Source organism: Aedes aegypti, chromosome 2 (genome assembly GCF_002204515.2).
Source record: "Aedes aegypti strain LVP_AGWG chromosome 2, AaegL5.0 Primary Assembly, whole genome shotgun sequence".
Lineage (NCBI taxonomy): Eukaryota > Metazoa > Arthropoda > Insecta > Diptera > Culicidae > Aedes > Aedes aegypti.
The window spans coordinates 154,412,715-154,439,707 of record NC_035108.1 but is presented as its reverse complement, the minus strand read 5'-3'; the positions used below and the strand labels follow the sequence as shown (position 1 = coordinate 154,439,707).

The 26,993-nt window shown below is 35.8% G+C and overlaps 1 protein-coding gene across 21 annotated transcripts in view; it reads left to right on the top strand.

Annotated features, from left to right (window-relative positions):
• LOC5569595 (poly(rC)-binding protein 3) overlaps positions 1 to 26,993 on the top strand; it is a 441,652-nt gene that overhangs the window by 90,043 nt on the left and 324,616 nt on the right. The window lies entirely within an intron of this gene.

Below are 26,993 nucleotides of genomic sequence, written 5' to 3'. Positions count from 1 at the left end.
ATCAGCTCCACTTTCAATTATTTACGAGCCGACTGGAATATATATAAAACGTATGTTGACTCCAATCTTGATGTTAACATTTCTTTAGAAACTAAACTTGATATTGACAATGCTCTTGAAACTTTAACAAATTCCATTGTTGAAGCCCGGAGCATTGCAATTCCAAAATGTGAAGTAAAATTTGAATCCGTGATTATAGACGATGATCTTAAACTCTTGATCCGTCTTAAAAACGTGAGGAGAAGGCAATTTCAACGCACTCGCGATCCTGCTATGAAAATTATATGGCAGGATTTGCAGAAAGAAATCAAGAAACGTTTTGCTCAATTAAGAAACAAAAATTTTGAAAATAAAATTTCTCAATTGGACCCTGGCTCTAAGCCCTTTTGGAAATTATCGAAAATCTTGAAAAAACCTCAGAAGCCAATACCGGCATTGAAAGAGGAAAACAAATTATTACTAACTAATTGCGAAAAAGCTCAAAAACTTGCTATGCAGTTTGAAAGTGCGCACAATTTTAATTTAGGACTTACTAGTCCAATTGAAAATGAAGTTACTCAGGAGTTCGAAAATATTCTCAATCAAGAGAACGTTTTCGAAAATGCCTGGGAGACTGATTTGGAAGAAGTGAGAACTATTATTAAAAAAATCAAAAACATGAAAGCTCCTGGCGATGATGGAATTTTCTACATCCTCATCAAGAAACTTCCAGAAAGTAGCTTATCATTTTTAGTTGATATATTTAACAAATGTTTTCAATTAGCATATTTTCCTGACAAATGGAAAAATGCTAAGGTTGTTCCAATTTTAAAACCGGACAAAAATCCTGCAGAAGCTTCTAGCTATCGTCCAATCAGTTTGCTTTCCTCCATCAGTAAACTTTTTGAAAAGGTTATTTTGAACAGAATGATGGCCCACATCAACGAAAATTCAATTTTTGCCAATGAACAGTTCGGATTCCGCCATGGACATTCGACCACTCATCAACTTTTACGTGTAACAAATTTGATCCGTTCCAACAAATCTGAAGGCTATTCTACTGGTCTTGCTCTTCTAGACATAGAAAAAGCATTCGACAGTGTTTGGCATGAAGGTTTGATTGTAAAATTGAAAAATTTTAATTTTCCAACATACATTGTTAGAATAATTCAAAGTTATCTGTCAAATCGTACACTTCAGGTTAATTATCAGAACTCCAAATCTGAAAGACTTCCTGTAAGAGCTGGTGTTCCCCAAGGCAGCATTTTGGGACCAATATTATACAATATTTTCACATCTGACTTACCTGAGCTACCTCAGGGATGTCAAAAATCTTTGTTTGCGGATGACACAGGCCTCTCCGCCAAAGGACGAAGCCTGCGTGTCATCTGTAGTCGATTGCAAAAAAGTTTTGATATTTTTTCTTCATACTTGCAAAAATGGAAGATTTCTCCTAATGCTTCCAAAACTCAACTAATAATATTCCCACATAAACCAAAAGCTCTTTATTTGAAACCTTCAAGTAGACATGTTGTCACGATGAGAGGGGTTCCAATAAATTGGTCAGATGAAGTTAAGTATCTAGGGCTCATGCTAGATAAGAATTTAACTTTCAAAAATCACATTGAGGGCACTCAAGCCAAATGTAATAAATATGTAAAATGTCTCTATCCCCTTATTAATAGAAAATCAAAACTTTGTCTTAAGAACAAGCTGTTGATATTCAAACAAATTTTCAGGCCAGCCATGTTGTATGCTGTACCAATATGGACTAGCTGTTGTAATACCAGGAAGAAAGCTCTGCAGAGAATTCAAAATAAAATTTTGAAAATGATTCTGAGGCTTCCTCCCTGGTATAGTACCAATGAGTTACATAGAATATCCAATGTTGAAACATTGGAACAAATGTCAAATACAATAATAAATAATTTCAGGCAAAAATCGTTACAATCTTCTATTGCCACGATTAATGCGTTATATGTTTAGGTTAAGTTAGGTTAAGTATATTAAAAACATTTTTTTTTTCTCTTATAAGCAGGTGAAATCAACTCACCTGTAAAAAAAAAACTGAACTGCTACGGCAAATGAAATGTAATATGTTGTTAACAAAATGTTAATTAAATCTTAAATTTGTTTTACCAAATTAGGATGATAGTGTTGTCAAATAACACAGAACACCTAGATATAAGAAATGAATGTAATGTTTGGAATGATACTAATAAAGAAATTAAAAAAAAAAAAAAAAAAAAAAAAAAAAAAAAAAAAAAAAAAAAAAAAAAAAAAAAAAATAGTACTTTTTCCGAGCGTAGGTTATACGATGAATAGCCAAAGGTGAAGTGGACGAGCTTTGAATTATACGGTTATAGGTCGAAGCTGTGGAATTATGTGAACAATTCATAAGAAGTGGGGTCTTGTTCAGACTGGTGTTACTCATTCTGGAATTCTCGATTATTTTGAACTGAAAATGTCTTCATATCAATTTGTTCAAAATACTGCAACATTGGATATTCTATGTAAATCATTAGTACTATACCATAGAGGAAGCTTAAGAATCATTTTCAAAATTTTATTTTGAATCCTCTGCAGAGCTTTCTTCCTGGTATTACAACAGCTAGTTCATATTGGAACAGCACACAACATAGTTGGCCTGAAAATTTGTTTAAAGCTTATTCTCATGACAAAGTTTCGATTTTCTGGTAATAAGTGGATACAGACATTTTATATATTTATTACATTCAACCTCCATGTGATTTTTGAAAGTTAAATTCTTTTCTAGCATGAGCCCTAGATACTTAACTTCATCTGACCAATTTATAGGAAACCCCTCTCAACGCGACAACATGTCTACTTGAAGGTTTCAAATAAAGAGCCTTTGGTTTATGTGGGAATATTATTAGTTGAGTTTTGGAAGCATTAGGATAAATCTTCCATTTTTGCAAGTATGAAGAAAAAATATCCAAACTTTTTTGCAATCGACTGCAGATGACACGCAGACTTCGTCCTTTGGCGAAGAGTCCTGTGTCATCCGCAAACAAACATTTTTGACATCCCTGAGGTAATTCAGATAAGTCAGATGTGAAAATATTGTATAGTATTGGTCCCAAAATGCTGCCTTGGGGAACACCAGCTCTTACAGGAAGTCTTTCAGATCTGGAGTTCTGATAATTAACCTGAAGTGTACGATTCGACAGATAACTTTCAATTATTTTAACAATAAATATATCAACTAAGAATGATAAGCTTCTTTCTGGAAGTTTCTTGATGAGAATGTAGAAAATTCCATCATCGCTAGGAGCTTTCATATTTTTGATTTTTTTTAGAAATAGTTCTCACTTCTTCCAAATCAGTCTCCCAGGAATTTTCGAAAACGTTATCTTGATTGAGAATATTTTCGAAGTCCTGAGTAATTTGATTTTCTATTGTACTAGTAAGTCCTAAATTAAAATTGTGCGCGCTTTCAAACTGCATAGCAAGTTTTTGAGCTTATTCGCAATTAGTTAGTAATAATTTGTTTCCCTCTTTCAATGCCGGTATTGGCTCCTGAGGTTTTTTCAAAATTTAAGATAATTTCCAAAAGGCCTTAGAGCCAGGGTCCAATTGAGAAATTTTACTTTCAAAATTGTTATTTCTTAATTGTGAAAAACGTTTTTTAATTTCTTTCTGCAAATCCTGCCATATAATTTTCATATGAGGATCGCGAGTGCGTTGAAATTGCCTTCTCCTCACGTTTTTAAGACGGATCAAGAGTTTGAGATCATCGTCTATAATCACGGATTCAAATTTTACTTCACATTTTGGAATTGCAATGCTCCTGGCTTCAACAATGGAATTTGTTAAAGCTTAAAGAGCATTGTCAATAACAAGTTTTGTTTGTAAAGAAATGTTAACATCAAGTTTAGAGTCAATATATGTTTCATATATATTGCAGTTGGATCGAAAATAATTGAAAGTGGAGCTTCGCTTCATGGGATATTTGAAACGTAACAGGGACATGATCAGACTCAAAATCAGCATGAGTAACTAATTGGCTACAAAGATGGCTAGAGTCGGTTAAGACCAAATCAATCGTAGAAGGATTTCTAGAAGAGGAAAAATACGTAGGGCTATCAGAGTATTGAATTGAGAAATATCCTGAAGAGCACTCATCAAATAAAATTCTGCCGTTGAAATTACTTTGAGAATTATTCCATGACCGATGTTTGGCATTAAAGTCACCAATGACAAAAAAAATGAATTATTGCGAGTCAATTTTCGCAAGTCAGTTTGGAGCAAATTAACTTGCTGTCCAGAGCATTGAAAAGGCAAATAGACTGCTTTGAAAGTATATTTAACGGACATTTTCGTTCAACTGTCTGGCACGAGCCTCGACGTTTCGCCAACGAAAAGGGCAAGCCCAAAAAAATGACTTATGATTGCCCCCGCAATTCGCGCATATGAACTTATCGGTATCTTCCTTCACTGGACAGACGTCCTTAGTGTGAGAGGAACCTCTGCAAATCATGCTTTTAGCATCCATGCGGCAATTTTTTGTACCATTATCCCACTTTTGGCATCGACGGCACTGAGTGGGATTTCGGTAATTTCCTCCAGGTTTCTGGAAATGTTCACATGTCACACGGACATCGAACATAAGTCTTGCTTTTTCCAAAACTTTAATATTACTTAGATCATTTTTGGCAAAGTGAATTAAATAATATTCTTGAGAAGGCCCTCTCCGAACAATGGGTTCTTTTCTTCATAATTATTACTTGGGCTGCGGAAAATCCAAGTAACTCATTTATTCCATTTTTGATCTATTCAAGTGACTTCTAGTCACTTGAGAGACCTTTCAAGACGACTTTGAACAAACGTTCAGTTTTGTTGTCATAAGAAAAAAAAATTGCTACTTCTCATCAAGATGTTTGAGAAGAAGTTCGCGATCTTTAGGAGTTTCCGGCAAAACGCAACAGTCTCTTTTTTAGCGATTTGGAAGGGAAACTTGATTCCCCTAATGGAGTTCTTGATCTCCTACCTAAATCCCCAAATTCGGAACAACTGACCACGATTGGCGGCATTCTTTGCTTCCTCACTTGAATCAAAAAGCCTTGGCTCGATTTGGTGTTTGTAAAATTTGTCTAAAGCATCGAATCGATTGCTCATTTCGATGCAATTATCAACAATATCCATTTCACCCTTGGAAGAAAGATCGCATTCTGGAGAAAGGTCCTTTCTTCCATTCTTGCCACGTTTAGTGACTAATTTTGATGTTATTCTATTAATAAAGAAATGCACACGAGGATTAATTAATCCGCTCGTAGCCATTATAGTTATATTCCTTGAACGTAGCTCAATGTTTCAGCAGTGTGAGCTTGAAAGTGAATCTGGGATCGTCTCTAGAGGAAATTTTTAATATATTTGCAACTTAATTAATAAATCATATTTCAAGCTTAATTAATAAATAAGTTTCAAGCAATTCTACCGAGAAAACCCCCATGGATACCAATGTGTAAATAAATTTCTGATCGATTGATAGTATAATCGTTATTGTTGATTCCAAGTTTTGGAAAATTTAACAATCGTTGACGCACGAGTCTAAATTTTATTCCTTGAATGCGCACGCATTTACACAAAAAAATAGAACCCACAATATCCTTTGTTTGGTGCCGATCACTGAGTGTCACCACGTGTAACACGTGCTGACACTTTCTCATTCTTGTTGTCACCAATTTTAAGCAAAAAATAAATCTCTGGAATGGCTCGATATCGTTGTCGTCTTGAATGCTCTCTCGTCACGTACCATGAGAGAGAATGAATTCCAACATTCATAGAGTTCTCCGAATGCGATGTGTTACGAACAGTGCTGGAAAACGTCAATGCAAATATAGGATGTCGCGCGACATGCTTCTCTCACTGTCATCGGACGGCGAGACAATGGCAGAAGCTTTCTTCAAATTCTCCTTCATTTTTCCGTCACTACGGCTTGTGACGGATTTGTAAACTAGACCATTTTTATGTCATTATCAGATATGATTGCTATTTATATCGCTAGAATCATGGACGGATATCTACTTTACTTATCAAACACATTTGCTTCCCGAAATTTTCCAAAATTAGATAAAAATTTACAAATGTAAACAACTTTACAATTGCTCTCATGAGAGCCATGTCATTGCGACCTGACAGAGTGAGCACATGAAATATAGCTTCGCCTGGTGACAGTGAGAAGACTGGTTTCGTCAGTGTCGCAAGCCGGTCATGATTCCTAACAGCCCTGGTTACGAACTGTTATGATTCAAGAACTGTTACACTCTCTGATGGATCGATCGCTTATTCTGACCAAATTCAAACTCTGGTTGGTTCACAAAAAAAACTATGTTATTAACGTTCAAAATCTTCCCAAATTTGTTACACGTCCCAATTTCACAAAATGTACCAATCTTTCCATTATCTATGGTGAATTTCAAACGTTTTTTTGTAATCCTGCCAAACGCCAAGTACTTATGTCTGACAAATCATTTTGAGATCTTTGGGAGGATTGCATAAACATTGATTTCAAAAGCATCCATTTTTGGGGATCTGCTTGATTGTAGAACTTCAAAGGGGGCCGGTTGTTTGCAGCTTCAAAAAGGTTGAGAACCACTGAAGAAAATGAAGTGAGCCATTCAACCAAAGTTTCAAACCCATCTTCGGTTAAAATAAATTACTTATAAACCTAGAAGATCTGCATTGAGCTGCATTGGCTGGATAAAATGGCTTGCAATATAACTGACATATAGAATGCGAGTAGAATTGTTAGTAGCATCGTCTTCATAAGAACACGAATATCCCTTAGAGTCTAGACTAATATGTCTTATACAGGAATCGATTCAAATTATCGAAGGATATTGAGGGATAACCCATGAAAAACCATACTGCCAAGAAGCATATGTCTAGTAATCAAAAGTAGAGACAGCAGATGATCGACGTACGTCATACTATCATACTAGTCGATGTTAACTCATTTAACTAATAATACATCACAGGATGTAAATTTAATTCCAAATACATCGTTACAGTTATCGATCACGAAGTATCAAGCACAGTGTCAATTTTCGAACTCAATTCAACAACGGCCAATTAGGTTTACCATGTCAGTCAGTAGTATCCCTTTCAATCCGAAATCCCGGCGTCGTTTATTTTTTTTCCATGATTCGTAATCCATCAAATCAAACTGATTTATTTAATTACCAGTGTTTGGGCATTTCTGCTTCCGTACCTCCCATGGCGCGACGTTTCACAATTGATTTCCGAATGTTCATACAAAATCGCTTCCAGTCGAATGGCGGCAGTTGATGATGATCACGATGAAAAACGCGCCGAGATTCCAATTTGTTGACAATCGCCCGGAATTTTTGCTATCGCTACTGAGTGAGTGATGATGATGAGGACCGCTCAACTTTCAGTCCTCGTCGTCTGGTGTAAACTTTGTTTGACATAATTGAATTTTTTTCCCGGCTCTGTCTCGGCGCTCGAAGCGCTGGAAATCAACATCAGCTATCAACCTGGTGATGGTGTGACGTGAGAGCGAGTGTAAAAATTAGCAGGCAAAAATTGAAAATTGGAAAATTCTATTTGATAAACCAATTATACTTCAGTTGGTGCTCGTTCACTAGAGAGAGCCTCCAAAGGTTCGTTGCTGGATAGATGTGCAGTAGTACTGCGCGAGCTCCAGAGAGGAAGAGTTTCAACACTTCATTGACTGCTTGCACCATAGTGTATTATCGCCCAAGAGGGATTATTGCAGCCGGAAGTGGTTTGAAACGAGCGTCGGCGAAAAAAAATGGAGGAGGAAGGTTTCCAATTCTGGAATTGTTGGATTTACTCTTGATTTTCACTGAATTTGCTCTGACTGGGTGTATGGTTTGTAACTGGTGCGCCATTGCACAGTGGTTCGAAGGTGGTCGAAACCTCAAAAATTCACACACTACTCCAAAAAAGGCAATAATGCTTGAACTAGTCAAAAAAGTCAAACATATAAGAAAAAAAAAAAAACAAAATTTATTCTAAGCGCTTGCGCAGCCAATGTTGAAAAGCATCCGAGAAATACCTAAATTTATAAAAGTTAAATATGTATATGAGAAAAATTACAACAAAATTTACCATTTAAATGAGAGTTTGAGAATTTGCCCGACATATGTTCTACATCGAACCACTGCGGCATCGGGGCGCCGAATACGGATCGAAGCCACGATGCTTTCACAGCAGAAGTTTGTTGTCCCAGCACCATCAGCGAGTATAAATGCTCCAAGCTCTGAACGAAGCGACAATGTGGAATCTCCTAGAAATGCAAACATATTTTTTATTACATTCGATTCCACTTGGCTGCGCGACTGTCATATCGCCGGAAGTGCTTTTCACTGGTACCCGTCGTCGTCGCCGTCATCATTGTCGTCGTGTAGCAATCAAACCACGTAAAACCTACAAATTTGCAAGCAGGAGCAATGGAAGCTGCGATCCCAGCTGCTTCCACCCACTCCGACCGACGACGATTGGTCCTATTTGCTGCTGTATAATATGAATAGCTTGGATACCTTCGTCGTCGTCGTCATCACGACAGGAATACTGCTGGATCCTTTCAATTCAAGCCTTCATTAATGGAATTGAGTACATTTATCCAACGAAGCGCAAGAGGAAACGATAGGCATTTCGGCACCACCATCAATTTTTTTCTACCACGGTGTTTCATTTATCGTTATTATCTAAAAAAATACTATCAAAGCTTTTAATACCAGTTTGAAAGACTGTCGGGTCCTCTAAATTTGTGTTCTTACATATTTGAGGTGTGGCTTCGTTGCATATTCACCTTAAGCAAACTGGAGTTAAAAGTCTGATGGCTATTTTTTATAATAACGAATAATTTGAACACCGTGTCTTCCGAAACCAGCTGTTTCTGCTGCTCCTCTACCATATCGAACTGACCGACACGTGTCTCGGGGTATGAGTTTCTCACTGTGAGAAAACGGTTCCCATTTCAGTAAATTTGATTTTCCACTAGGATCCGTTTGAGCGAATCCTTCAATCCTACCGTGTTGATTCGATGGCTCAATTTCCCCGATATAATCAATGAACTTCGATTCAATGTTTAATTGAATCAGATTTTTCTCATAATTGAAAATAAATATAGTCTGGGCAGTGTTAGTCGCTTCGCTTTCCCTCGTTCGCTGCGGTAATGTCACCAAGCACAGGTAAATCGAGCTGAAAGTACGATATAATGGATCCTGAATTGGCCGCGGGGGGTTGAACCAGACCGAGTGGCAGAGACAGCTCGATACCAGGCGGGATATGTGCATTTGGGGCGTATTGTATTGAAGAAGTTCCATGCCGGTCGCCAGCGATAGATATCGATATTTTCCGATAAACGCACACAGACGACTGCATGCAGTTGCACATGTCGTAGACATACGTGTGTGGGGAATTTGCCGAGAACTGAGCCAGATAACATGAAATACACGTATGGATCGAAGTTTGGGCTGAAAATGCCTCATTTGCGGCGGTTGTTTGTTTGGTTGGTTGCCAAAGAGTGCGGTATTGGTAATTGGTGACGACGGTAGCGGTGTGCAATTGATTGCTCTGATTCAAATACTAGGGGAATAAGGATGGCGCTCAATATTCTTACGTTATTTTCGAAGCTCATTATCATAAAGTTTATAGATTACGCTTTAGATGTCACTTCGATTGCCTTTAAGAAAAACGAATAACATAGTTTGACCACTATACAGCTACTCCACTACCAATGAAAAAAAAAAAAACAAATCTAAAAACTTTCAAAATGTGACTTAAGATTGAAGATCTAGTGATGTATACTGTCGAAAAGCACATTTAAGAATTTTGGTATGTAAAATTCATACTGTAACTTTTATGAATCATTCCACACATTTTTATTCTCTTTAAATATTGAAAACGGAAATTTTGAATGTTTATCTGCCCAGAAATATTTACGAAATTTCGATCAGAATTTAGAATATTCTAAGCTTTGTTATTAAGTTGCTCTAGTTACTCTAGTTACATTGACATGCGTAGAGCTAGGTTCGAAATTATAAGTCAAATTTGGTATTTTTTAACAAGTTTAAAAATAAAATATTTGGAGAAACATTATAATTTTAGATTTTTGTTTCTAGATAGGATTTTGATCTTTTAACAAACCAGTGGAAATGAATTATGGTATTATTGTAACTTCTACACCCAACACATCTTATGCTTTACAAAATGTGGATCCTGGGTTTTGCCGCGTTTGAGAGATAAAATTATATACCATAATGGCTGCGATACTTCCGTTTATTAATTCATGTTTTGATGTATAATTATTTGAAAGAGTAAATTGATAATACATTTTGTTAAATGTGCTTTTATCTCGTTATTAACTTATTTTTCTCTCTCTCATTTCAGGTAAATCACACAACTTCTCTATAGTATTATCAGTGCAATAAGTAAGTAATTGAAGACAATTTTTATTCCTTGTCCAGTATATAGATCGCTGATCTCGTTGATAGATTTATTGAATAATATTCAGATGTTTCAGAGTTACAGTACTGGACAGAATAAAATACGCATTGGTCGTTTTTCCATACAAAATGGTCAAGTTTGGAGATCTGAATCTCAGCTTCTAGTGGTCCGTTTGGTCTGAAATTTTCACCACAGTTTATATATAACATAGATTTTACTCAATCAAAATATCACGTTATTTGAAACACAATCTTTTGAGTTATTTAAAATCTCCCAATTTGCGAAAAATTGCATAATTTTATTTTGAAAATATTTTTTAAACAATCAGTTTTACCGAAAAATGATGTTCTGCAAACTTGTGTGTCTTATGGAATTGCAAATTTTTGCAGAAGACATATTGCTCTAAATATTTTCATATAAAAATAATTTCTATTTCAAAATTTTGTTATTTTATCAAAATTTTAGATTTGTGATAACTTCAAAGTGTGTTAATGAAAAACTATGAATTTCTTGCCTAGCAAATTTGAGGTTGCTTTCAAGCTGCGGTGAAAACTTCAGGTCAAACTAACAACTAGAAACCGAGATATAAACCTCCAAACTTGACCATTTTGTAATGAAAAACGGTCAATGCGTACTTAATTTTGTCCAGTACTGTAGCAAGCAAAGAAAAAAATGGAGTAGGTTATCGAAATTTTCTAATTTAGCGGTCTCATTAAATGCTAGGTTTTGAACCTTTGGTTCACATTTTAGGCAGGGTTGGCAGTCTAATTGCTATCGCTTCTACTTCTCAAGCAGTAGGTCCTGGGTTTAATTCCAGGCTTGTCTCTTAATTGTAATATTCATCCTATCGCTATCTTTCTCTATCTTTCTGTGTCATTCTATGATAATGACATCAAACATCATCACCAAGGTGTGTGCATTGTACCTGTAGCCAGAGTAAGGTGTAATCACTTGGCGAAAGTGGTTAGGAGGCCATATTTAACTTGCTGGCCGTTTTGTTTACAAACATTACTGCCTGACTCGGATGCCTCCCTGGGCATAGAGTATCATCGTACCTGCCACACGATATACGAATGCGAAAATGGCAACTTTGGCAAAGAAAGCTCTCAGTTAATAACTATGGAAGTGCTCATAAGAACACTAAGCTGCAAGGTTGGTAGCGAGTCACTTTTTAGTGACTTGATCATTTTTTTGAGGCCAGTCACTTTAAAGTCTTTTTTTTTTGAAGCCATTTCAACTAGTCTCTTTTTTCGTCAAAAAGTCTCTTTTTTCAACTATTTTGAGCTAAATTTACAGGAGAAAATTATGAATAGGTTTTTTTTTTTATCTTAGGCTAAGTTTTAAGCTAGGTCATTACCAGATTAAATTCATGTCAGTATCAATATATTGGTTCATGTGAAAAAATATTGGAAAAAAGTTAATCTTTCATAGAGTTCCACGTAATTTGTAATAGTATCCAAGTTATTATTAGTAGAGTAAAGTGGGGCAAAAGTTCGAGTGGGGCAAGAGTTTCTTTTTAAGATTTCTAGCTCAAATCAAATCAAAACTTAGAAATGTCATGGTGGTTTGAATGCTATTCAAGTAAGAGACTTTCACTCCAAATATCATAAAAATCGATTGAGATTTGGAAAAGTTATGGCTATTTGTTGTTTTTCGACGTAAATATTGTAATATTTGGTCAAACTTTCGATGCATGGAGCCAAATGAAGGTAAAATATTTTTCAATGTTTTATGTAAGGGCGTTTCTAGGCCTACCATAAGGATGCTTTGACGTGTATTAGTTTTTCCATAAAAAGTTGGAATCAATTTTTGGCCCATAGCGGGGCAAAAGTTCGAATCTGCGGGGCAAAAGTTCGACCCATGTATAAATCCACGGAAAATTTTCCAAATTTCCTGAAATCTACATATTATCTTCAAATTTAGCGAAATTTGCCTGATCGTGCGAAAAATGTCACAAAAATTTTACATTTTCACTTAGTTTTGCGAAAAACTGCTATTTTTTGGGTGTATTACAATTAACCCTGTTTTGGGCATTTTTTGATGAAAATTTAGTGTGTATGTTTCGGCAAACTGTTGAAACTGTTGAAACTGTTATAACTAAAAATGGGTAAATATTTTGACACAAGTTTGTTCAGCAAAGTTATAGCCAATATGTTGAAGGTTCGCTGTATGGCATTTGTTTTGTTTCATCTGCTGTTATTTTCCTGGAAACTTTGATTATACCACTAAGGTCGAACTTTTGCCCCACCTTACTCTATGGTGTAAGTTCATTGATATAAAACTGAAGGTTTAAATGTTTAGTATTCTTTTTGAATATCTCGTGAATTCTCATTTAATAGAAATGTTCAAACCTTGTGGTGGATAATTAGATGTTTATCTTTTATTGCCGAACACTACGTTTTAGAATATGCATCCTAATCATTCTCTTTGTCTTCGAAAATCGTTTTAATAACCAAACCATCCTGGTTTTAGCTCCTTAAAATATTACAAAATCTATAATACAGTGGGATTCCGTTTTTGGCATGCTCCATTTTTGGCACCCCCCAATTTTGGCAACAAAATGGATCCGTTTTTGGCAACATTTTTGAATACCAATAAAATTTATAATATTTTTTAAATTCGGTATATGTTGCTTTAATAAGCAGATCAACTAAACACCGATTACATTCAAGAGCTCCATATACGTCGATATTCACCCAAATTTCTCCAACTACTAAGGGCTCCCGTTCGCGCTTATTTACTTAGGGATGGTCATTGGTTATGCATTCGCAACGTTTCATGAGGTCATTAATCTTAAACAGTATCTCTACTAGACATAAATCTCTTTTCTTAGGCATTCATACTGAGTGACCAGCCCACTTGAGTCTGCAAGTAGGTGATAAACCTAAAAACAAACAATTTTCTTCAAATTTGAATTAGCTTATTTGAACAAAACACAAGCACCGACATGAGAGCAACAGAAAGTCTATGACTCAAACAGAGTTACAATCATAAATTTCGTCAAACTTTTCCAGCTCACTCTTCTTATTATTATGGAGTTATATACATTGCGTATGAAAAAGCACACCGCATTAATAGATACAAATACAGCAAAATGTCGTGTATCATAACTTTGAAGGAATTCAATTAACCTTCCAGTCGTCGCGCGGTTTGCTACCGTCAGAACCACCGCGCTTCTGTTGTGAACTAAAAGCGAGGTTTTCTCAGCAGTGTTGTACAAAATACAACAGCGCGACGACTGAAGTGTTAAATAAATTGCGTTATTGTTCCCTTTTCTGTTAGAGATTCTGAAAGACGTTAGATTTGTTAGAAGGCGACCCAGAATTCTATAGGGTCGATGTACCAATAGCCGCATAGCTAAAAACAAATATTCGTATAAAATCAAAAAATAACGCTAGCGTCCTTATTTCTACATCATCTGGCAGCTTTTTATCTTGGTTTTGTGGGAAAAATATGAAAATTACGAAAACTCAAATTTTTGATTTTATTATCGCTTGTGCCACTATAAGAATATACATGTGCCTATAGTAGCAATATTTTTAATTTCTGTTCCTATAGTAGCACTAGCATCACGGCGTTAGCAAAATACTAATCAAAACCGTATTTTTACAAAGCTTTTATATTTCTCCTTCAAAGCATGGATCAAAAGCTTTCGTTTGATGTAAAAAAGTTCTTAATTCCTTAATTATTTCGTGTAATGAAAAATAATTTCTATGCTACTATAGGAACAAAAGGTTTACTATAGGCGCAATTTTAGGCAAAATTAATTATTTCAATCATTTTTTGAACAAAATCAAGCTTTGTATCAATGGTAAATAGCTCCTGACCTTTATGTCCAAAAATATTTTGGAAAGATTTATAGCAAAACGGCCGTAAAAAGCCACTAGTGCGACTATAGGGGACTGTCCACTAAGGGAACACTGACCCTACAATGTTTTAAATCCAGTTTGCTTGACACTTGTTTAAGGTTTTCAAGTAAAATTAGCTGATTTCATCCTAGATTTTATTGATATCATATACGTATATCAAGAAACTATAATTAACATTAATTGTTAGGTTTCAACTGGATATGACTTTTTTGAGACAGGTATAGGGAGCTGGTTCCTATTCTTGACACTTTTTTCACGAGTTGTTTTTGAAAATCTACTGAGCTTATATTCGGCCACAATGTGCGTCGTTTTGAACAGCTTCTTATTGCAAAGTTTCGGGCAGCCTCGGGCTGAATTTCCCCATAATAAAGAGTCAATCAATCAGTTTCAGACAGTCCGGCCGAGAAAAAAAAATCATGCCAAGTGTCCAAGTAGTTCTTTTCCCTTATAATGTTTTTTACGCATTTTTCTGCAACTTATCAGGAATTTTTTAAATTTGCTTTGCTAGTGATGTTCTTGTGCAAATATTTAATTTCTGCGAGTAATTTTCAATCATTTTCTACAGTTGCTATTCTGCGCTTCTACGCCTACATGTCCCATGTTCTATGTAAACCTTATGGACCGCTGGACACCTATGTGGAGAACGGCAGTATTAATGTGGAAAACTGTAGCGTGAAACATTGTGTTTACTTATAAGTAAGAAAGCTGACTCAATTTCAGCCTCCTCTACGCCCGCTGAACGTTCCGCTTCCAAATAAAAATCCCTTGATTGGGATGCGGACCACCCAACCGTGTAGAATAAGTAGTTAATTAGCAAGTTATTGAGAAACTCTTAAATGGATACCGTTTGAAGCGACTCTGATATTCAAAATCGTTTTGAAAAGTTCTACTTTTCAGCACCGAAAAGAGTGCTGATTCTTTCGATAGGAAAAGTAGGCCATTATGTCGTTCATCCTGTAGATGAAAAGTAGGATGATATGCAACGGAATTGCAAAAAAAAAAATGTTTTGAAGTTCAATTTACCCCTTGGTAATACAAAAATAAGCCTACATGCACTGAGCTATAACACTTGAAGAACAACATGTTGAAAAGAATTCATTACAATCGATTGTTTGAAAAACCAAAAAACTGCAAACATCTAATTCTGCATGTCAGAATGTTAAAATTTTCTGATAATCTGTATTTTTTTTAAAAATGTTTTTTATCTTGATCTATATTTATTATTAACGACCGGGAATTTTTTTGAAATACCGGGAAATAACCGGGAGAAAACCGGGAATTTGAAATCAGAAATTCACTGGCCACCCTGACTTAAAACTCTTAAGATTTCTAGGGTATCCTGTAAATTTCTAGTGGGATAATGTGGATCTAGAGGTATTTTGTGTATTTATGGCAAACTCTAGGGCATTTTGATAAGGGTTCCAGAGGAATTTAAGGAGTACTAGAGAAGCCTAAAAATAATAAATAATAGAAAAATTTTCAGCAATACCGCAGCGGAATTCCAAAATGTTAATTCCTGGTAAAATCCTTAGCGAGATCCAGGCAAGATACTACGGATTCCTAGCAAGATGGTTCAGAGCCCTAGCGTTTTCCTGTAGATTCCTTACGCGAACCTGTAGATTTCGATCGAGCTCGTGAGGTTTCATAGCAGGATCCTGTAAATTTCTGTTGATCTCATAAGGTAGGTGTGAAATATATATCGAGCTCAATTAAAAATCATTTCACGTAAAAATGATAAGAAGCTTGTTTGTGCGTTCTAATAATTATGAGCCGCATTTATGGATCATGAGTTGTAGTTGTTTATGTTTGCCCTTTAGACTGAAATCAATCATACATTATGAAGTGTTTTAATTTATCAGAAACATAAATTTCAAGGAGCAATTCTAAACTTGCCGATTTTTTTTTACATTTTTCCTATTCTTACACAGTTTTAAGAAAATGTCCAGTTCTTGAAGAAAGGTCACTTATGTGATTATTGATTTTGCATGGCCCACTCATCCCAATAGTATATATAATTTATAGAATGACAACATATAGGGCGATTTGCTAATATCCATCGTATTGAGCTTTGATCAGTGAGAACCTGCAATTTTCCCAGTATTTTAGTGAGTGGTGCTGATACAGACGGATGACAGACTAATTTTTCCCTAGACGGCATTCGCTTTGTTCAATAAGGTTTTGATAAATCTTGATTTTCATTGGAAATAATGCAATGAAATTATTACTACCGTTGCCTATATTCGTCGTAGCCATTTTCATATCGGTCTTAATAAATTTTGATTCGTCTCACAACTAATGGCTCACTGTGATGTAGTGACTGGTCAAAACAGACCACTTTAACGTTATAATAAAATGTTTAACTAGATTATTTAGTTCTTCGGACAACCCTCTCCATTCCAATAGCATGATGAAATATGTGGATTTTCCTTAAAATTTATTGGGCCCACCAAAATGCAACCCAAACTTTTGACCGAACAAATGCATGACGGCTTACAGTGTAGTGAAAATCACAATCAAAGGAATCGATTTCTACGCCGCACATCACTCTCTCAGTCCGGACGGATGGAAAACCTTGTTTACTTTCTCAATTATATGCGGAATTTCTTAAAATTCAAGTTTTACGGCGTGTGATTGGAATGAAATCCTTCAGTAAAAATGTACGAAGGTTTTCTATAGTGTAAATAAGTGCCCGGTGAAGTAAGTCATACAGGAGGGCGCGAAGAAATTTGAATCGTAATGTGGTGTGGCTCAGTCGATCGCTAATTAGATTCCGCTCGGTACGTCTTCGTCCATGCGATTCCGGTGAAAAATTGTAAAGTGGATAATTGAATTGAAGTTATTTATCGAAATCCGGTAGTTTTATTGCATTTTTGGTGTACAAGTGGACGAACAGCTTTCACAAAATTACACTTGAAAAATTAAGCTATATTATAGGTAAGTTCGAATATACGCCGAATATTAGCGCTTGCGACGAAGTAGCTCGAAACCTGCTCTCATTCGTCAAAGTTGCAGTTTTCTACTCTTTTTCGTCTGGTTTTCAAATATGGCATCCTTGCAATCTTATTCCTCTGATTCTAAAACAGTTTCATTTCGGGAAACTTTTTCTATTTTGTTTCTCTTGCTGAATCCACTGTTCACTAGAGATGCAACTGTGTCTTTAACAAAAAAAGAAAATCTGAACACACCGCACTCGATGGGTATGTATTCTCAAGAACAACTATTTTGATCGTGCACTATGATGATGAGTGAAAGTCGGTAACAACGCTGGGGGCGAGATTGCGAAATTTGTTTTCACGGAACTAATTAGTCTCGACAGTGCGGTGCTGTGCTGGCTGCGCTGTGAACACGTCGTCATCGTATTAACATTTCAACTTTGATACTTGTACACAGCCGGCGGAGCTCTCTGCTGGGGTGGAATACTTACGTTCTTGCCCGTCAAAAAGTTTGCCAACAAAAATCTGCACTTTTCAGCGGTTTTTTTTTATCTTGTTCGTTCGCATTGACGGCGATGACTAGAAAAGGGCGAATCGAAAAGTTTCAACCAAAATGGCTGCTTGCTCTAATTAGAGCTTAACTTTGTGCGGTGAACAAACCTTCCAGTGTGGCGCGATTGAGTGAGCTCTAGGACAAGCGATGAGGAATGATCATGCTTTGAATGACGCACAAAGGGGTATTTGGACAATCTAGCTGGCCAAAAATATTGAAAATACATTTTTCGCATTCTTTCGAGATCGTGTGTATATTTTTGATATGTAGATGGCAAAAAAGACCGGAAAGTAGGGAAAAGTCAGAGAAGTTTATTCTCGACGTGGATTCAACACTGAGTATAAAGCAAAATTTCACAAATGTTTATGTGTCATTGGTAGAACATTGCCGGATCAATCTTGGCCGGTTCGCCTGGTGGGTTTAAAAAAAATTTTCGGTCATCAATGTCATACTAATGTATTCATTTCAAATTATTAGTTTTTATCGTTTAACAAAACGAGTCCATTTAACAATTCTTTCCCATAACCAAACTTCATGTGTTTTCTTGTGGAAGTGCTGAGGACTCAACGGCTTTCTCCTTTCCATCCCCAAATTGACCAGCATTCGGACGCAGCCGACGCCGTTATGGTTTGTTATAATAATGAGAGAACCAGTACTTACACATTGAGGATGCTACTGATGCCGAGTAGCATTTTAAAAATGACTTTTGACCAGCTAAATTTGCCAAATACCCCTTAGTGCGACGTCTCGCGATCGTTGTCTGGTTCGTCTATGCGTCAAGTCAGTCCGTCAGCGCTGTTCACCTGTCGGGAAAATGTTAAACGTATCAGAGTCGCGTGATTTTGATCGTTTGACTTTCGGCGGACGCTTCGCACAGCTAGAGCAGCTGTCAGAGCTCTATCAGTTTGGTTTGCACATTCAAATGTCGCGGGATGACGCCATTTTGCACGCAAAATTTACTACTTTTACAACTGAAAGGACAATGATATTTTGCGCGTTGAAATTCCTTATTCTCGTAGGCCAACAATGTTCTACACACAGGGGTAGGCAACCTAAATATCCATGTCTCAAATGCCAAATCGTCGACAACTGCAATTTGTGATGGCGCAACTCGGAGCTTCATAGCGACATGATGATCAGATATACATTTTTGAGCAGCAAAGAGCGAAAATAAAGTGAAAACTTTTCACTATACGTCTAATTAACTGAATAGTCCTTTTAATTTCTTATTTATAGAATGCGCGAAATGGTTCGCTTCTTGCTCGCGAGCAGGGCAGGGAGCGAAATTACTGCGGTAAGAACACGACGCTTGTCTTGTTGCCTCATGGTTTCTTCGAGCAAGGGTCGAGCCCTAATCTTCTTACACAAAAAGCGAACCCCGCATCGAAACACGGTTGAGAACACTCAGGGTTTCGCTACCCGAGTAGAAGAGGATTATAAATTGATATCAATTTTTACCATCGAAATAGGAATGAACGACTTGGTACAAATGTTCGCTATTTATCTTAGTTTCGTGCACAAAAAAAAACACAAAACATCATATTTTTGTATTTACTAGCCAGTCTATACGAGACTGTCTACTAAAATTACACCGACTTGACAAAACAAGATATGATTGCATGATTTGTTCTTATTTCATCACCATTTGGTATTCACCTCTACCCGGGGCACACACTAGTGAAACCCTAATTCAATTATCTTCAACTAAGCAGCACCTTGTGGCATTCTTGTTTCGCAACCAAGAAATAATAATGATGGTGTTGGGGAAAATCTAAAGGCGGAACTGACACTCACGAAGCGACGCAACTAAAGCGCAGAAATCTTTTTTCTTTTTATGTAAACCGAACGCACCAAAGCCACCAAGTTGTCGAATACAGCGCCGCACAGTAGGGTGACAAAACCAGACAACGTCGTCGACGACGACAGTTTTACTGGTATGCCTGAATTCAACAGATTATGTGAGTATGGGACCGCTTCCTGAAGATAATCACTGCGGGAGTGGTTTACACAGGAATAAAAATCGTTGCAAATTGAGCCGTTTGGATTTGTCTAATCAAGAGGAACAAATGGATGAATGTATGTAAAAAGTTTAGGCATTCTATTATAAATGTTCAACATCACAAGGATACAAGTTAGTGACGCATCCAATTGGAATATTTAAATCCATAATAATTCCAGGAATGTCTCTTATATGCTGTTGAAACAATATCAAACGTAATTCGATTTACATGACTGGAAGAATTACAGTTGCAATTTCTGTACAAATTCATTAAAATAATAAAAAAAATAGTACAATATTCAGTCGAAATCTATAAAACAGTTTTCCTTAGACTTATTTTGTGTACACACTTAAAATAAATCGCAGTATCCTGTGAAATAAATCACCGAATTTGAACTGTAAACAATAAAAATACAGATTTTCCTATGAAATCTACTATTTTACCGACAAAACCTTCAGCTGTTGAGATTACGGTGAAATTTCTCCGTGATCCGTAGTTATTTTGAAGTGTGTAAAGTCTTTTTGGAATCGTAAAACGGGGTATCTTTGACTTTGATAGTGCAGGACCCACAAAATACGCTTTTTTGCACGGTTTTTACACAAATTTCGGAATTAACACGTTATTTTTTATACGGATTTCAAATTTTACACGGATTTCGGAATTAACACGGATTTTATACAAGCATATATATTAACAGGTTTTGCACGGATCTCAAAATTAACACAGTATTTTTTTTGCACGTTTTTCAAAATTTACACGTTTTTTTACACGGATACGGAATTTACACGTTTTTTATACGGTTTCTAAAATTAAGGCGGTTTTTATACACGGATCCGGAATTAACACGTTTTTTTGCACGGTTTTTTTCTACACGGCATCTATCTCCTGTGTGAACAAAATCTTTAGTGTACTGAACATAATGTTTGTTGATCAGTTGAGCAAAACAAATTCAAAAGTAAAGTGGCCTTCGTAGTCGTGCGGTTTGTGTCACCTAGCCACTTCGTCCAAAGGAGAGTGGGTTCGATTCCCGCCTCAGACCGAAAAACTTTTCGAGATGAATATATTTCGACTGCGTCACTGGGCGTTGCATGTTAGTCCGTTGTCTTGTGTGGTACTTCCTGCAAAGGGCAAATAGAGCCAACTGGAAGCATTAACGAGTTGGTGTCTTTTTTGTTAAAATCGACAACATTTGAGCCTTTTTTCCCAAACATTAGAATTTGATGAGATTCAAGCATTTTTGAAACGCTCACCAAGAATCTGTCCTGTAATAGCTATTAGATAAAGTTGTATAGATTTCGTCATTTATCCTTGATAGTATAGTTACAGTAGAACTTGAATTCGGTCTCAAATCTCGTAGCAAAATTCAATTTTACAGATTCGGACCATTTTTGTTATCCAAGTCAGAAATATCCGTGTAATATTAAACGCCTAGAGGTATGCAACGCTCTGTGTTCTCTACGTGAATATTCTATTCTGCTCAAATTATGCTTATGCAAAAACGATTGATTTATGATTATGAATTGATTGATTTACGATATGTCGAAATATGAAAGTCAATCAATATCTATTCGGAAATATAATTTATGTAAATTCTTATTGACTTATAATGTAGATGTAGACTTATTTGTAGATAATTTTTTTTTAATATTTCAGTACTTGCAGGTACAAAATCTCATCCAAATTCTCTATAAGCTCTTTCTAACCTAGTTCAAACTGAAATGATATTAAACAGTTGTTTACTTGTGGATTGCAATGTGTTTATCAAAGTTACCCCAAAACGAAAAATAGATTTTCGAATATACGAAAAAATCTATGTACTTTCAAAGTGAGTCGTTATGCAACTTTAGAACTGTAATCAAAAAATAAAATATCGTTTTTAAAATATAAATTGAAATCATCAAAACTGAATGTAGAAATAATGAGATGTTTCTCCAAAAAACTATCAAAGTTACCTCGTTTTACTGTACATAATTTGTTTAAAATACATCAACTACACCGAAGTTTTCAGACCCTTCTCCTCGAGCATAGACAAATTTCTATATTCGGAAAATTCTTAGGCCTAAAATGCACCATGGCCTAATCAAATCCAGAAATGATTCAAGTGAATCAAGATAAATTTTCATTAAATGCCTTATAGTCAAATCCGCTGAGAAATCTATCAGCTCTGGAAAAGACTTCAAGACATTGAACCCTCTTTCCCGAAAAAAAAATCAACTTGACCATCAACCAGTTAAGATGAATCTATGCTGTTCTACGATTTTTTAGACCTGGGAAAAACAACAGATAGACTTACTGAATATGAAAAAATGCGCTCCCAGAGATTCCATGACGCCTTTTGACCTACCACAGGCTTCCTTCGGCTTAAAGAAATCAAATCTACAAGACTTGATGAATCTTTTAAATCTAAGAAACCGTTTGAAGCGATCCGTAAGTTGAAAAATTACAATAATAATTAGAAGTTTAGAGATTCAACCCTTGCAACATCGCGCCTGTTTATAAAATATTCACGTGATCCGCAAAAGAACATATAGAGGGCCGCAGTTTTGGTATCACAGTGGAATGCGCATTCTTCAAAAACATTTTGGATACATTCTAGAAGCAGTCCCGTTAGGATGCTTTGAGAAATTCATGGAATTATACAAAACATTTCTTAAAAATATTTCCACTATTTGTTCATGAAATAACATTTTTTGCAAAGAAAGAACATCTAAGGGGCTGTCCATTAATTACGTAAGACAATTTTCAGGGTTTTTCGACCCCCCCTCCTCCCATGGTAAGATTTTTTGTATGAAAATGAAAAATAAATTGTATGGCAAGTAAGAAATCGCAGACCCCCTCTCACCCCATAAACCCTTACGTAATTAATGGATCGTCCCTAAAGTGTTTCACTATGGTTCCGGGTCATTTGGCCGAATGCCATTTAGTCGAATGCCGTTTGGCCGAACGCCATTAGGTCGAAAGGGTCATTTGGCCGAATGGCATTTGACCGAAATTGAAAAAAATAGTAAACTACAGTTAGCAATTATGAATTTCTAAGCTGATTTTCAAAGAACAGCTAATTCCTGAAAGTGGATAAATCATTGATATACAGCTTTTAAGTGTTAATTCAAGGAACAGTCAATGCTGAAAGAAAAACATCTTAAATGTAAGCAATTATTCACTTCTCAGCTGCCTGCACAGGTTTTCGCTTTGCGTTTGTAGTCAGCTTTGACAGTTGACAGCATCGATTTGCTTCAATCATTCTGATAGTACTTGGTAAATTGAATAATTTCTAGCAACCACAAGCTTGGCTTCTTCTTTTTACAACGGAGAAACAGTGAGCTTCTTTAACGTAAGTGTTCACACGTTGCAATCATAATTTTGTAGGATAACGACAACTCACCTAAGGTAACTCTTGTACAAAAAATGCATTTTAATAAGTCTTTTTATAAACGTATTATAAGCCCCAATTCCAAAAAAACTATGAAAAATATTCAAATATGAATGAACAGCCTAAGATCAAAAGAAGGAAAAATCTCTTTTAAACATTTAAGCAAGTGTAATGCAAATAATTGTTATATCAGTATACCTACAAAGAACTGCTGATGAAGAAAAAGGTAAAGAAGGTAAAAATCCCAATTTGAATATAAGCTAATTTGTTGGCAAATGTAATGCAACCAGTACAAATGTAAAGAATAGCCTCTGTTTAAAACTAAGAAAAAAATGAAATTATCAAAAAACACTTCAAACCCTAGCACACCGTTGGTAGCCCAGAGACGAACCATGAACTTATAGTCTTGAATTAAGTTTACAACTTCGTCCTTAATGAACGGATCGTTTTAATTATTCTCTTGATGCACTTATATAGCGACGAACATGTGGTCCCGCCAATCAATTAAATGATCAGTTATTGGGCCACACTTATGAATCCTACACATCAGGGCTAAACAAAAATTGGATTATTTTTTTTTTGTTCGTAATTCGGCCAAATGGCGGTTGGCCAAACAGAATTCGCCCACATGGCCGGCCACCTTCATTAGGGTAATAAATCGACTTAAAAGTACAATTATTCTGAAAAAAATTAAAAGCTGTGTGTAAAAGTATGTGAATGCAGCTTTTTTCGTCAAGTCAACATATATTCTTTCTTCTAATTGTCTCAATATCTATGCTGATTCAAAGGTTTTTAAGAAAAATTAATGCAAAAAAAATGTTGTTTTCCTGTTTTTTTTTCATTCTTACAACTTCCACGGTAAAGCTGCAAGATACAAGCGGTGTTCCTACCAGGTATTAACGAATTCCATCCAAAATTGATCGAAAATAATGAACAGCGTGCTCGATATTCTTCGATTTGAATTATTTTTTACACATGTTTCCAGTATATGGTAGAATGAGTGTTTTTTTTATATATTAATCGATTATATTGACTAAAGAATAACTTGTGAAAATGGCCTTTGAATTTTTGTATGCAATTTCTTTGAGATATTCCAGCTCCGAAACTGTTCATTTTAGAGAAAAATGTTCTATTGAGAAGTTGTAGTAAACCGTTTGAATTACAAAAATAAAAATGCATTGAACAAATATTTGTTTATTTTTATCATGAAAAATTTTTAATTAAAACTTAAAAATTAAATTACACGAAAACTCATCTCCAATATTTTTTTTTTTTCAAAGTTTCATTATAGAATCTTGAAAGTAAACAAATGTCTAGGACGCATATTTATGATAGAGAATTTTTAATATAACTGTTTTTTTTAACAATTCTTGGTGATTTTTCGAAATTCTACGTTTCGATGATATAATAAGAATCATTAAACTTTTCTAAACTTTAAAGATACATATGATTGCTGTGTGTGTGTTTGAAACGCAAATATCAAATGCGGGAACACCTTTTTGCGGGATTTTTAACAAGGAAGGCAAAGTCAAAGTTCGATTTTCTTTCTTTTTCACCCTAAGTTGGCGGTGATATGGATTATGGTTGCTAAGTATCCTAAGATTGCTTTGTGGTACGGATTATATCAAGTTAAATGCAAAAAAAATGTAAATAAACAAATTTTTACTAGTTATTCGTAATTTAGTTTTAGGTTTGATTTTAAAATTTTTCATGATGAAAAATAAAATATATTTTCAGCGTATATTTTTTATTCTTGTTGTTCAAACGGTTCGTCAATTTCTAGTTCCGAAACTGGTAATTTAAGAGAAAAATGTTGTATGGAGAAGTTGTACTATAGAACATTTTTCTCTTAAATTACCAGTTTCGGAACAAGAATTTTTAGAATAAATTGCATGCAAAAACTTAAAGGCTATTTCCAAAAGTTATTTTCAAGTCAAAATGATCGATTAATCTCTGAAAATCGCTTATGCTATCATACCGAAAATATGTGCCAAATATACTGCAAATCGAGGATGATCGTGATCTATGACTGACCAATTTGAAATGGAGTTCGTCTATCATTTGACATGTATGTTTATTGCAAAATCAAGGTTCCTCGAGTTGAAACAAAGTGTATGAAACAGACCCAGTAAAAATCGTATGATTCGTTATGAAGTTATGCGTCCTCAAACTTTTGCGGTTCATTTTCAAATTGAAAATTAAAATAAGAAATGTTTAATTCAATGACTTTCCATAAAATTAACCATTTTAAGGGTAGTATGGAATTGGTGGTGTAAGCAGAACGTCATGGGTTCAATCCCAGACTCGTTCCTTTCCTCGTACTTTGTAGATGTATCTTTCAATTGCTTATATCTTCCACATTCAATCTATAACAGGGGACGGACCTGGTGTAGTGGTTAGAACACACGCCTCTCACGCCGAGGACCTGGGATCGAATCCCATCCCCGAGATAGTCACTAAAAATTTTAGTGACGACTTCCTTCGGAAGGGAAGTAAAGCCGTTGGTCCCGAGATGAACTAGCCGAGGGCTAAAAATCTCGTTAATAAAGATAGAAAAAAAAAAAAAATCAATCTATCACACTTAAACTACTCGTTCATAGTAATCGTTAGAACCAGAGACGGACAAGAATCCATTTCCTTACGCTTCTATCCATCCATCATTATAGTACGCCTTTCCTTACATCTGATACATAGGCAGTCTGCTAACCAAACAGCAAGCCTCTTTGCCGTAAATTCATCACCCCTACACCTTCCCGCATAAACTGGCGTAGATGCAGGGCTATATCCGGTCTACTGGGGAGCCAGTTTCATGCATCATCAATTTCTTCCCCTTTCCCTCATTGGTCTGCATTCTGACGTGACACCAAATAAATTTCAATGAAAAACTGATGGAAGTTTTTCAGAAGTTACTCATGAGTCAAAATGGTCACATTTTCTATGGAAAACACTCAAACATACCGAAAACATGAGTGTAGTGCCGAACATGCTATTTTTTGGTTCAAAAACTGAAATACGGTTTATGAAAAGGCAATGGAAAAGAATCGGAAGTAGAACATCAATTGATAAACATACACCTTGATACACAACCGCTACACATACCAATACAAATGATATGCTACCAATTATTCATATGGGATCCCTGCTTTTTTTTTCTACAAGGTGAAGACCGCCTTACTTCATATTTTATGACGGCAATTTCCTGCTTTTGCAATTTTCCAAACGTCAAGCGCAGCTCGCACAGTCTGAATCCTGTGTTTTATAACATACTAATGTTTAACCACAAATGTCAAATCCGTTGTCCTGTGGTACAATACCGACTTGTTGAATTTGTATGACATATACTAGTGTATATCAGTTCCTCATGAAAAAAATTGAGGCCGGGTGGAAAACTCCTAGTAGATGCACCATGAAGAAATTAAACAAAAACCAATGGAAAGAAAACTTTCATCAGCACAGATTTGTCCTCAACCGCATATTAATCCGGAATAATTGGTTTTCTTTTGTTGGCTGTCTCTCATGAGCTGCTGCTTTTGCTGCTGTTCCATTATCGGTTGGTCAGAAAACATCGAAAATTTCTAGGATTTTTTCTCTACGGAGTTTCATTTCGACGAAGATTGTCTGTTGAGTCTTCCTGCCTGCCTGCTGGTTCAAAGGAACGAACCCACTTTCATCATCCTGTAAGATGTGGACCGGACTTGTGGTGGCTTTTCGGGCAAGACTCTGAAGCTTGCGTACACATATGCTATGGAAACAAACCAATCAGTTTGAGTTGGGTGGTGGGAAGGGGAAAGTCGGACCTTACCAACATACCTGTGTGTGTACACAATC